The following is a 12,670-nucleotide window of genomic DNA, read 5'->3' on the forward strand; positions in this document are numbered from 1 at the left end:
TACAAGTCCCTCCTTGAGGACAAGTTCAGACCCCATTCCAGCACTATGTGGCATGGGTCCATCCAACACAGTCCAGTGTTGCAGGGAGTCGTCTCATTAGCACATGTACACAACATACACCCTCATCTAGAGGGTTGCTTTCCGAACAGCTATCTAGTGTACATGTCATGTGATGGTAATGATAAGGATTTTGACCCTTGTCCTCTCAAACCAACCATCACACACAGGGGTCACATCTAGTCCCCTGGCAAAGTGCCCTGGGCATAACTCCGACCTCATCTAAGGATAATCCCCCATCGACGCTTATCAGTTGTGCTCAAATGCCCAGGGATATGGGTCTTAGACATCACCTTGAACCATAGTCAGTCAAAGCTCAGATGAGTCTCACAATCCAATATGGATGACAATCCCACTGGAGCCAACATATCACTATAAAAATTTCAGAACATGCTCTCAAAAGGCCTTTACATGGCCACATAACCCCAACACCCAATGCTCTTGTTGGAAAATGATTGTGGATCGCCATCTCACTAGAATAATCCAGAACGACCACATCAACGATTAGTAATAAAAAAGTAGAATCAAGTGATTATAGGGCATAGACCCAGATCAGCCATGCATCAAATCTGATCTAGATTGGCATCTGGTTTGTCCATGAAAATGCATGCCCAAATAATATATAGTGGCAGCAACAAAGATTAGGTTTTAGAATCACTATGCCTACTTGGAATCAGTTGCTAGGTGCTTCCGATTTGGGGAACCCCATAATTGATTGACTCCCCTAGTTTTCTTTTCCTATATTTTCGTATGACAATCTGACTAGGGAATTCCCCAGGTTGGATGTGTTCGGAATCGGTCTTCGATTCAGAATCAGTCCCCTAGTGATTCAGGGTCCCGTTCCAATTTTGAAAACCTTGACAGAGACCATCAGCCTATGTCACAGATGGTCAACAAAGTCATCATAGTTCACATGTTGGTGGCACCATAAGTCCTACAGATCCTTCCTCTTATTTCTTCTTCTTCAAGGTAAATGTCACAAGTTAAAGCTTCACTAATTTCAGCTGGACCCTAATTGATGCCGTACAAGATACTGTGGGAGCTTTTTGACGTATGTTATTTCCCCATTATAGACAAGTTTATTATCTATCTTCTCGTCAATATCAGACATTATTACAGCTGCAGCTGCAGCAGCAGCAGCAGCAAGGGTGTTGAATCAATACATGTCAACACTCCACAGTACGTGAAAGAGTGGTGAAATAAAACAGGCCTCTATGAAGGCTTGAGACTGACCTTTTAAAGTGAGATTATCCATTCTACCGACAAACCATTTCAAACTGTGATTCATATTCGCGGCTCTTATCATGTAAACAAAAAATGCATGGTTCAGCTGAATAGGAAAAATCGGCAGCTGTATCAAGACACCCAACTTTGGGGCTGAGGAATCTAAAACCTGTAATATTTATGGGATACGAAACCAAAAAGCAAAAGTATAAACCTAGAGATACGAAACCAAAAAGCAAACCATGTTAACCTACCTTTTTTTAAATACCTTTTTTTGCAGGACCCTGACATTCATATTGGTGTCAATAGACAATCACTCTAAATGGGAAAATGTGAAGGCAGATGTTATCAAATCAGAGTGCTTGATCTTGGGTAAGGACCAGATGGCTCTTGCATCACTGCCTGGACATCGTATGCTGAACACTACTAAGTCCTCAAGAAAAAAAAATAGTGGATTTGTGAATGTGCCGACTGCACACACTAGTTACAGCATCCTCCTAAGCTACATATAAAACATTGATGAAGTTTCTTTCATGAGGTAACATTGACATAACTTTCCTGGAACGACAATTGATTATATTTTGATCATATCAGCATCCAAGAGTACATTGTGTATATCACAATTGCAATAAAAAAAGCTACGTGATCTAACTTTACTTTCAATTTTCCACATTGAAGGCATAAAATAAATGGCTGACAACACTTACTTGGGTAAGAGGGAGTTGATGATGGGGAAGGAGCTCCTGAAGACGGTGGCCAATTTGGAAAAGACCCACCAAAAATTCGAGAGCTGTCACTATAGGCCGAGCCAATACCCATTCCTGCACCAAAGGCTACAGATGCCCATCGAGCTGTAGGGCTCCCTGAGATGAAAACAAGAGGGGTACAAAAGGTGATTAAATAATTTTATAGTGACATCATCACCAATAGTACAAGGTGATTAAATTATTTTATAGTGACATCATCACCAATAGTACAAAGACGATACATATTCAAATATCATTTGTATGGTGACAAGGGTTCACAGGCTAGTGATTGATCAGTTGGAAAAGAGAAAGTTTGGAAAGGGTTCACAGTACCCTCACTATCTTCTTATTAGAAAGTTGGGAAGTACTTTCACAGTCATCAACAGATTTGAAGCAATAATGATTCATGTGAGGCAGCCTAAGAAAGGAAAAGAAATAGTCCGAAACTACACAACATTAGATAGTGCCAAGTGTTTGCTTTACGACCAAAGGGTGTCGTATTCATCATCACCATCAGAGCCTTTTCCTAACTATTTGAGGTTGACTACACGAATCTTGGTCCGCTATTCTGCTCTATTAAAGGCCCTACATGTTGGGTTTTGTGGCCTTTAAAGGCCTAGAGAGCTTGTAAAAATGATAGATTATAGTGGAATATGCATTTCAGTGGGAGTGTGACAAACCATAGGTTGGGCTGTTTATGGCCCTGGTTATGTCCAAAACACCTGGGCATGTGGCACTATCAAGAAGGATTTACAGTGGGTCATCTTTTGTTGAGGTCGAAAAGGCCTAGGAATGACGTATGTAGGCTAGGAGAATTGTGTGGTTTCCTGTACGGGGTTGTTAGGCCTGTGAGAGCAAGCACCAAAGCCTCAACAAACTTTCGTACAGCATGTACACATGACAAATCACTAGGAACCAGCCCTATAGAGGAATACGTGTCCATGTGCATAGAGAGAGCCCCTGTTGCACTTGGTGACAAGTGCTAGATTTGCTCTTAAGGGGGGACAGAAATCTACACTCCAAGATCATGGTCCCACTGTTTATTGTCCAACTTTAACAAGCCATCATAAGCCCCTGCATTGAGACTATCGGTCATGGGTTTTAGTTGGATTGAATATTTGAATAAGAAAATAGTGATGGATCATGGTTCTTAGGTCAAGTGGAGTGCCCTTATTGTCTCTAATTTTGACCCAATTGTATCAGTCCACTTCTAAAATATTTTATTTTAGTATTAGAAATGTTTTTATGATTTTTACAAAATTTTCAGAATTTTAAAATTTTATTTTTGCTATAAATTTATTAACAAGGGTGGTTTAAAAATTGTCAAAACTATGAAGGGCAGATGTGGTGCCCAAGGATCCAACCCCCACATGTGTGTCACCCATAAGTGGGACGTGTAGCCTTGTGGGGCCCAAATAATATCCCTAGGGTGGCACTCCCCGTTTTTTTTGTTTACGTGCCACTTTTAGATAGTTTTAGTTAGAAATCTTTTAAAATTAAAAAATATTTGATTCCTATTCAAGTAAGAGTAACGTTTTTAAAAGATTGTTTTAATTAGGAGCTTGGTTTGACCAAAACTCCAATTACTTTAACTTCCTATAGATTTTGTAAAGATATTAGGAAGTTTTGGATTGGTTATAATTCTAATTTAAATAGAAGTTGGACTTGAGTCAATTTATAAGAGGATAAAGTTCCTAATAATCTTCTTAAAATCATGATGGCTAATTTGTGAGATGGATAGCTTAGATTTATTCTCACCCCACAGATTTTCTAAGTTCCTATTGGTCAAGCTGAGTCATTGGATAGGCAATACCTAAGGAAAGAATTCTAATCCAAATAGGCAAAGGAATTCTCTATATTTAAACACCATTGAGCCCCTTTCTCTCATCACACATATTTCACTCTCCTCTATGCACCAAATCTCTCTCTTTCTCTTTCATTAAAAACTCATTTTCTATCTCCCCCCCTTCCAAAAAGGATCACGCCACCAAAAAATTTGATAAGACAAGGGTAGCACATTGAAACCCCAATTAGGGTTTTGCTGTTTGGAGAAGAAAAAGGGGTAAGCCCAGCCATATGAGGATTCTATGCCTTCAAGCCCAGCCCTAATTTATTCTTAAGGGTTCCTACAAACCCTAGTTAAGTTTCTATGCTCTCTAAAACCCTAGAATAAGAGATATTGCTTATGAAAGCTTCTCATCTATGAAATTCCACCAAGATCAGAAGGGACAAAAGTGTGTCGTCAGTCAGGGAATTGGGTGTGGGGTGTATCAAGACCTATGAGGATAACTCCATGCACCTTCTAGTAAGTCTTTCTAGTAGATTTAATTATTTTTCAGTCATATTTCATATTTTTCTGTAAATTTCCAAGAACATATATTGTAATCAAAACTATAATGGAAGATTGTTTATTGTTCTTTGATGACTTTTATTTGCTTTGGCAATAAAAATATAGATCCTAGGTTGTGTTTAGGGTTTTACAGCAATGTATAGTGGCCCACGTAAGTAGAATTCAGGTATATTGAATTAAAGAAAATAAAATTTTTAAATTTAATACCTTGAATTTCACATAGCCACTGCTTCCGATACCCTTAGTGAACTATAAGTTGCCATATCTTTTTTCACTACTTCTAACCATGTCCTTTTGGGCCTACTCCTTACCCTTTTTGAGCTTTCCACTTGAATTAACTCGGCACCTCCTGACAGGTGTTGTACTGGGTATGCATTGCACATGGCCAGCTCGCCTAAGTCTCATTTCTCTCATCTTATTGCTTATTGGAGCCACACCTAAGTTCTCACAAATGTATCCATTTTCAAATATATCCCTTCTTGTCTTGTCACTCATACATTTCAACATCCTCATCTCAGCTACACTCATCCTATGGGTATGTTGTTATTTACCGCCTAACATTCCGCCCCATAAAGCAAAGCTGGTCTCACAGTTATCCTATCGAACTTGCAGCTTCATTAGCATTCGGCAATCACATAAAACTCTGGTTGTACATCTCCATTTGGTCCACCCAGCACTAACTCTATATGTGAAATCTTTCTCAATCTCTCTATTTTCCTGAATTATTGACCTAAGACATTGACAGTGCGCTCTTTTTTGTATTTCTTGGCCGTCAATCTTAACTACTTTCTCGTCTCTACTCCTGTTATTACTAAACTTGCATTCCATATACTATATCTTAATCCAGCTAATTTTAAAATCTTTATATTTTAGAGTATCCCATCCAAAGTTCTAACTTTGTATTGATGCCACTTGAAGTCCAATCAATCAAAACTATGTTGTTCACGAACAACATACACAATGGTACCTCATCTTGTAGGTGCCTAGTTAAGTCATCCATAACTAAGAAAATGAGATATGGGCTCAACGTTGAACCCTGATGTAAACCTATTGTCAATAAAATCTCCACTCGTCGTTCGCATGCTAATAATTAGCGCACTCTCTCTAGAAGTGTTTACCAGCATATAATGCCAATGTCAAAGAACAATATGAAATGATTTATCATTTAATAATTGACCTTTGAATTTGATTTTACACACTAACTTCTTATGGTAAGTAAAATTTTAATTTATGTCCACCTCTTAATAACAAAAATTGGAATTCATGGAACCATCATGAATTTTTGAAGTCTGCATTTTAGGTTTCACCATTCATATCTTGTTAACCTTTAAAAGGACTGCCATGGCTTTAACCATGCTAGCAGTATATCCAAAGTTAAAAGAGAACGAAGGGAAGCCTTTCAGCATGAAGGGGTATAAATTAACTGTGTACATAAATCACATAACAAGAATAACACAATAGTCTGCAGTGGAGGACATGCGTCAAATACCAAAAAGAAATGCCTACCTATACGAATTACAACTAATATAAACAACTGAAATACAAACACAAGTATACAAATACATAGGGACTCAGCAAGTCACACTGAGCATGTCTTAACATGAACTGAAACCGTATGTTGAATTATTGATCGATTAAATAAAATTTGCGTGATAATCAAACTCGAGCAATCATGACCTAACATAACAAATCAAAGCCAGTGCGGTTTCATAGTATCATACAGTCATGCTGGACTTTTGTAACAGTTTTAAAAGTTACATACTTACACAGCAACCTTCTTTTCATTTTTACTCCATTTTTTTCCCCATGAAATTTGGGTGCTGGTGTTTTCTGCTTCTTTATAAGAGCAACTGGACACCAAGTTGACCCCATACATAGATAGATGTAGAGATAGAGAATTAAAACTAAATGTACATAGTTACATCAAGCAAATAGAATTTATCGAAACAAGAGGGTATACACCAAGCAGTCACTACCAACTATCTCTCACACCAGGGAGCTAGCTTCCATGCCCTGTAAATTTCACTTCCAAAGTCTGATCAGTAGCTACCCTAATGTTTGCGATCCTCCATGGAAATGTCATCTCTCACAAAGACCACATCAATTGAATCAACCTCTATGAGTGTAGGACGAAAGAAGGACTGGTCAAAAGCACTCTCACCGTCTGTCGAAACAAAAGTGCTGCCCTACTGCAAAGACATAAACCTAACGCCTCCAAAGCAATACCAAATTTTTCCCCCAACCAGACACGATATCTTCTTCTTTCTTTCTTTCTTTCTTTTTTTTAATTAACTGCCCCCCTGACAAAATATCATATGAACCACTTTCAAGGTTAAGCCTTGAAGTCCCTTCTAGAGACAATGCCCATCATACACAGGGTCTGCTAGCTCTCTTTCACTGCAAGCTATTGCTTTCCAATCAAAACAAAGTAGTGTTTTCTAATAACCCTGAACTCCTAAGGAGCACAGGTCCAATAAATCAAAGCCTAATCTTATCTCTAATCCAATGATTAAACACTCAAACTCAGCTCAGGACCTGGCTGTGTCTTGAGTTGAGTCAACTCGATCGGTCTTATCTTACAAAACTCGGTACCCTTAAAAACTATTTATTGGTCTTTTTTGGATAGGACATAGGATACCAATCCCTATATAAGACCCAACAAGTTTTTCAAAGACCCGCATATGATTGTTTTTCCAAACTGAATGAGATTGAATCAAGCAGCTCTAAAAATCAGCACCTGCCTCAGCCAAGTTGACTTAGGCCTGTCATTATGATAAGCGTAATCTATGTACACCCCTTTGAAATTATTGTTATTTCTCTTTCTAGATGCCCCAGAAGATGCAGTACTTCAGGAACAAAAAACAAGATCACATTGGGAACAATCATCCATGACCAGCAATTGACAATAAAGGGGAATAACCCCAGTATGACCCAGAGGACACTCAACAGATTAAGTTCCAAACCATCTTGCAAAAAGACGAGTGCAAAAGCACATGATCCATAGTGTTTAACCTAAATGTACAAGGTGCTGCAGAGCAGAAGATCACCTTTCAAGAGCCTTGTGATAGCTGCTAGCTAATGTTTTTGTGAGAATCTTTCTTAAGCATCTCATTGTTACATGTGAATAACACCAAATCAATATAGGGATGCAAAGTACTTGATTATTTTAAACCTAATGTTTAAAAGTTACAATAATTGACTAGATTGCCAGGTCAAGAGTGTCAACAGGATCCAACTTTCAAACCCAGTAAAACACATTCTATAATGAGATAGGTGAAAAATTCATGAAGTAAAACACTGACTACACAACCAACGTTTTTCAATTCTTCCGCCTTGTAACCAAATTCTTGCTCTATTCCAAAATTCTTACTGGCAGACTTGGAAAACTCAAAAAACTTGGAAAACTCAAAAAATTAAGTTCTAGATCCTATGAAGCTGCATTTGGGTGGGGGGAGGAAAGGTTTGGATGTGAATGAAAGAAGTGGCAATGTGGAATTCAAGGGAATAAAATAAAAAAATTTCTCTTTTCTTTTATTAATGTAATTGTATTCCACTCACAAGTGCCACAAAACAATGTTGGAACTAAGAAAATCAGCACTATATACAACCTAGGATCTTTCTTTTTACTGTCAAATAAATATGACTCAAGCCGAAGGCTGCATAGAAAACTTTAACTGTCAATTATAATATAAATAATGTTCTTGAAAATTGCAATAAATAGCAATAATGATTAAAAAATAAAATAAGAACAACCAAGAAGACTTACTCAACTTTGCCTCGGGTTACCCCCTTAGGACTTGATACACCTCACACCCAATTACTTGCCTGACAAGCGCTTTGATCCTATTGGCCCTGCTGAATTTTCTGAGTTGGGAAACTCCTTAGGAAATACCTTTTTCAGATTTGGGGTTAAGAGAGTATAAAACAAGGGTAGGGTTTTTCCAGACCCTTTGAGGACCTTTCTAGGGCATGTCACAAATGCCACCTCCCTTGGTTAATTAAGGGCTGGGCATGCCCCTGTATGTTCCCTAGGTGGAACGCACCATCCCTAGGTCTTCTAGGTGCTGCGTGCCACATTTTAAATAGAGAGAGACTAGACAGATGAGAGATGAGGGCGAGAATGGCATGGAGAGAGAGAGAGAGAGAGAGAGAGAGAGAGACTAGAAGCATGGGATTTAGAATGGGAGAGACCCCCTTATATAGTATGCCTTATCTAGTTGACTCATCTTTGCCAATAGGATCTTAGGTAACCTGTCAGGTTAGAAAGACAATCAATCTAAGCCATCCATCCCAAAAATCAACTATTCTAATTTAAGAAGGAATTTAGGCACCTTATCCCCTGATTCTTTGACCTACAGCCACGTCTAGTCAACCTAGGATAGGATCAGTCGAACCTCAATTTCCCCTTCTCTCACAAAGAGAAGATTGAAAGAATATTTTCTAAATGTGAAATAGTCTCTACTCCCAAAAAATAGCTTACAAAATCTTTTCCTAAAGATTATCTCAAGAATTTCCTTAAAAAAAATCCTTCTTAAAATATTTCACCAAAATTCTCTCCAACTAAAAAACATTCTCAAAAATCTCTTAGTGGGAGGTTACCCAAACAAGTGGGAGACCTCACCCTTTCATGTGGGGCATCCCACCTACTGTGGGGACATGTAGGCCCCACGTCTTACCCCATGTGGGTCCCCCACGGGAGCTAAGCCCTTAATGCTAACCCCTCTGGGTCCCACTAAAAACAAGTGCTGCAAGAGTTTAAAAAATATCAACACTACACTTTTTAGGGTTTTATGCATCTAAAAATAATTTTAAATTTTTCAGAAAAAAAATCTATGAATTACATAAACATTTCTTAAGTTGAAAATAAATTTTCTAGAAGTGAATTGGTACTAATGGGTTAAGAAAAGTGATTGTCAGGGCACTCCATCCAACCCAGTAACTACGATCCTCGACTATCGTCTCAAACGAACCCAACGAGACCCATAGCTCACAATCTCATATAGGGGCTCATAATTGGTTCATCAAAGCTTGCTAATAAGTAGCGGAACCACGATCCCAAAATGTAGATTACGAGTTTCCCCCTTAAGAGCAAGTCATATGCACATATTACTAATGTGCAAGAGGGACTCTCGCTGTGAAGATGTACATGTATACCTTTGCACGGTTGCTTCCTGGAATTCGGTTGTTAAGTGTACATATGGTGCAAAGTTTCTTGAAGATTTAGCCCTCGTTCTCACATGCCTACAAACGCACACAAGAGACCATAAAGTTCTCTATCCTTGCAATCGCTCTTGAGCATCTCTCCAACTTCAACAAAGGATAATTCTCCAGAAACCCTCAACATTAGTACCACATGCCAAGAGGTAAGGGTTTTGGACATGACCTGAGCCATAAACCGCCTAACCCTAAGCCAGCCGACCAACAGACGCACTCCCACTAAAGTGCATAATCTACTATAATCTTTATTTTAACATGATCTCACGGGCCTTAAATGCCATAGAACCCCAATAGCGAAATCTCATTTGAACCCCTTTATGCAATAATCACAATGTCACAACAGAATGACATATTAATTGCGCCATGACTCATGATATGGCATTTGTTAAAAAGAAAGGCAATGAGCATAGAGTAATTCTTCTTATAAATTCTTCAAAAAAAGGAGACGACAAATTGCAAATTCACCTCAACAAGGCGCAGGCCAACTCTACTTTGCAAGGTCTGAGTACCATGTCGAAGTCAGCTTTAAAACATTCTTTGAAAGTTGAAACCATGGTTATGCCCTTAGAAGACTCTTAACCATGTGTTACATCACACTAGCTCAAAGCTATGAACCATCATTAGTTCATTACAAGAAGAATGATGTTCATTGACAAAAACAATATGTTAGGCACCTTATTTTCCCAAAAGCTTTTCATTATGACATGGAAATCAGGAATTGAAAATAAAGCTGCATATACAAAGTCGTTGCATAATTACAAAAGTTTCTCATACACACTCCAAAGTCCACACATCCATTGCATTCTACATGTAATAGAAGCTATAGTTGCAATGAAAATTAAATGATAAAAAAGTTTATTTTAAGTAACAAACGATAAAACACTTTTTGTTTTTCTGATAAGTGATGATTATAAACAATTTAAAATAGATTCAACTAATTTTTCTAGTTTTTCTATAGAGGAAAACAAAGATCACCTAGTGTTAGAAAATTCCTTTTTCTTTTCTTTTTGTGGAGGGAATATTTGGCAATAGTATACTTCATATTGTGTACATCAAAATTTTATTTTCATTTTCAAGTAGAAGTTGCTGTATAGTCTAAAAGTAGTCATAGTAAGTCTTCAATATTTGTGAAAGGAAAGGCAAAATTCAATGTGGGAGCGGTGCATCTGGTGAGCAGAGCTGCAGAAATGAATAATTCATTTCATTATTGAAAACAACAGAAACAAAAAGGAATCGAGATATCATGGCAATCTCATCTAGAAAACGAGATGGGGGAATGATTGAGAGTAACAAAGAGGAAAGGCTTGAACTTTCACTAAATACTACTCGAGCTTATTTGTGGTCAAATATGGAAAGATGTTTGGAAGAACTGACAACTATAGGCAATGGAAACAGAAGTCAAGGTAATGCAACTTCATAATGACAATGCAGGCATGGTAATGAGGCTACCAAGGCAGGACAACTACGCACTGGAAACGATTAAATAAGAAAACCCAAAAATAAGACTTGACAAGTATTTAACCATGAAGAAGTCAATACTCAGGAAATAAATGAAGATTCAACTTTTTCTTTTCTTTTTTGATGAAAAAAAGGGACCAAAGAAAAGCATCCCACTATGATGGTGGTATAACCACATAGAACCCACAATGGGGCCGAGAGGCACTGGACATTCATTCTGCAACTTTATGCTAGCAATGTAGCCAATAATTAAGTCAGCTATGCATTTCTGTCTCAAATGTGATAAAAGGTTGCACAACTTGTAAAAGAGTCATAGTTCAATTATCATTAGTCCAGCCTGTGCAGCACCATAATACATAACAAATTAACCATAGTGTTTTCAATGATTAAAAGTTTAAAACATAATGTAAAGAAGTTCCAACTTTCCAGCCTCCTATATCATCGGCAGTGAGTGGGAAGACATTCATGAGCCACCATGAGAAAAAGGAAACAGAAGAGTCTCCAGTTCCACATGCCATCCAAAATTAAATAACCAGCAAAGCAAATATATAAGAGGCTCCTAACCTTTATATGCCATTTGAAATCAGATGCAAAAATGAGTTATATACCCCCATTATTCTATCCACCAACCAATAAAAGAAAAGGCATTCATTCACAATGGACTGCATCAATGGAGTATAAGTTGTCGAGGAAAGGAACCCACAATTTTCTGATTAACGTTTTTCTCCTTAAGAAAATAGAAAACAATTGTCATTCATTAAAGTCTGGTGTCTTTTCAACCAGAAAAAAAAAATTCAGTACTGATTATCTACGACCATTTCAAGTGCCCTAAAAACCTACTAATTTTTTTTCGAATTTGTGTAGACTATCCTTCTAATCTCTCTCAGCTCCAGAGTACAACTCAATGAAGTAGCTCATAGATTCGCTGGGAATGCAATAAATAAGTCAATTAAACTCACCTACGGCATGAAACTCGCCTCCTGGCCAAGGCGAGTTACTTGGCTAAGTCCTCAAGACTTAGGACTCGGGCAATTCAAGCACAGGGCTGAAAAGCCCTAAATAAATTGAAAAACCATGAGGAAAAGTTCAAAAAAATGTATTAAAAACAAAAATAAAACAAAAAAACAATCTTTAAGAGTCCGAATAAACTTCAAAAAAGTACTAGAAAATGGATTAGAAACAGATCAGTAGTTAGGGGCACTTTAAAAAAATCCACAAAAAAAAAGAAGGAAGAATATAAAATTGGAATTTATGGCAAAACACACACACCAATATTCTTTTAATACATATAATTCATGTCAAGAAAAAATGGATAACATGATTTTTTTAAAAAATACCCCAACTTGTCACACAATTGAAGGGTAATCGGCCTCGCCCTAGTCGGTTCCTGGTACACTGATTCTTACCAAAAAAACCACACCGACATGGTTAAGGCAACCCCACAAGATGGGTGCTAAGCATGTACAACCAAAATAAAGTCAGAAGAATCAAAAAATGGAAACTGTCAAAAGTAACAGGGAATAAGCAGGAAGAAATGATCCCCAAAAGAGCAGCAACAAGCAAGGAATCAAAAGACCATCCTTTATTGTTACCATCTAGCCCACTTAGTAGAGTCTTG

The sequence above is a fragment of the Amborella trichopoda genome, chromosome 1 (assembly GCF_054954075.1).
Source record: "Amborella trichopoda isolate Santa Cruz 75 chromosome 1, AtrichopodaSantaCruz75HAP2 v2.0, whole genome shotgun sequence".
NCBI classification, from domain to species: domain Eukaryota; kingdom Viridiplantae; phylum Streptophyta; class Magnoliopsida; order Amborellales; family Amborellaceae; genus Amborella; species Amborella trichopoda.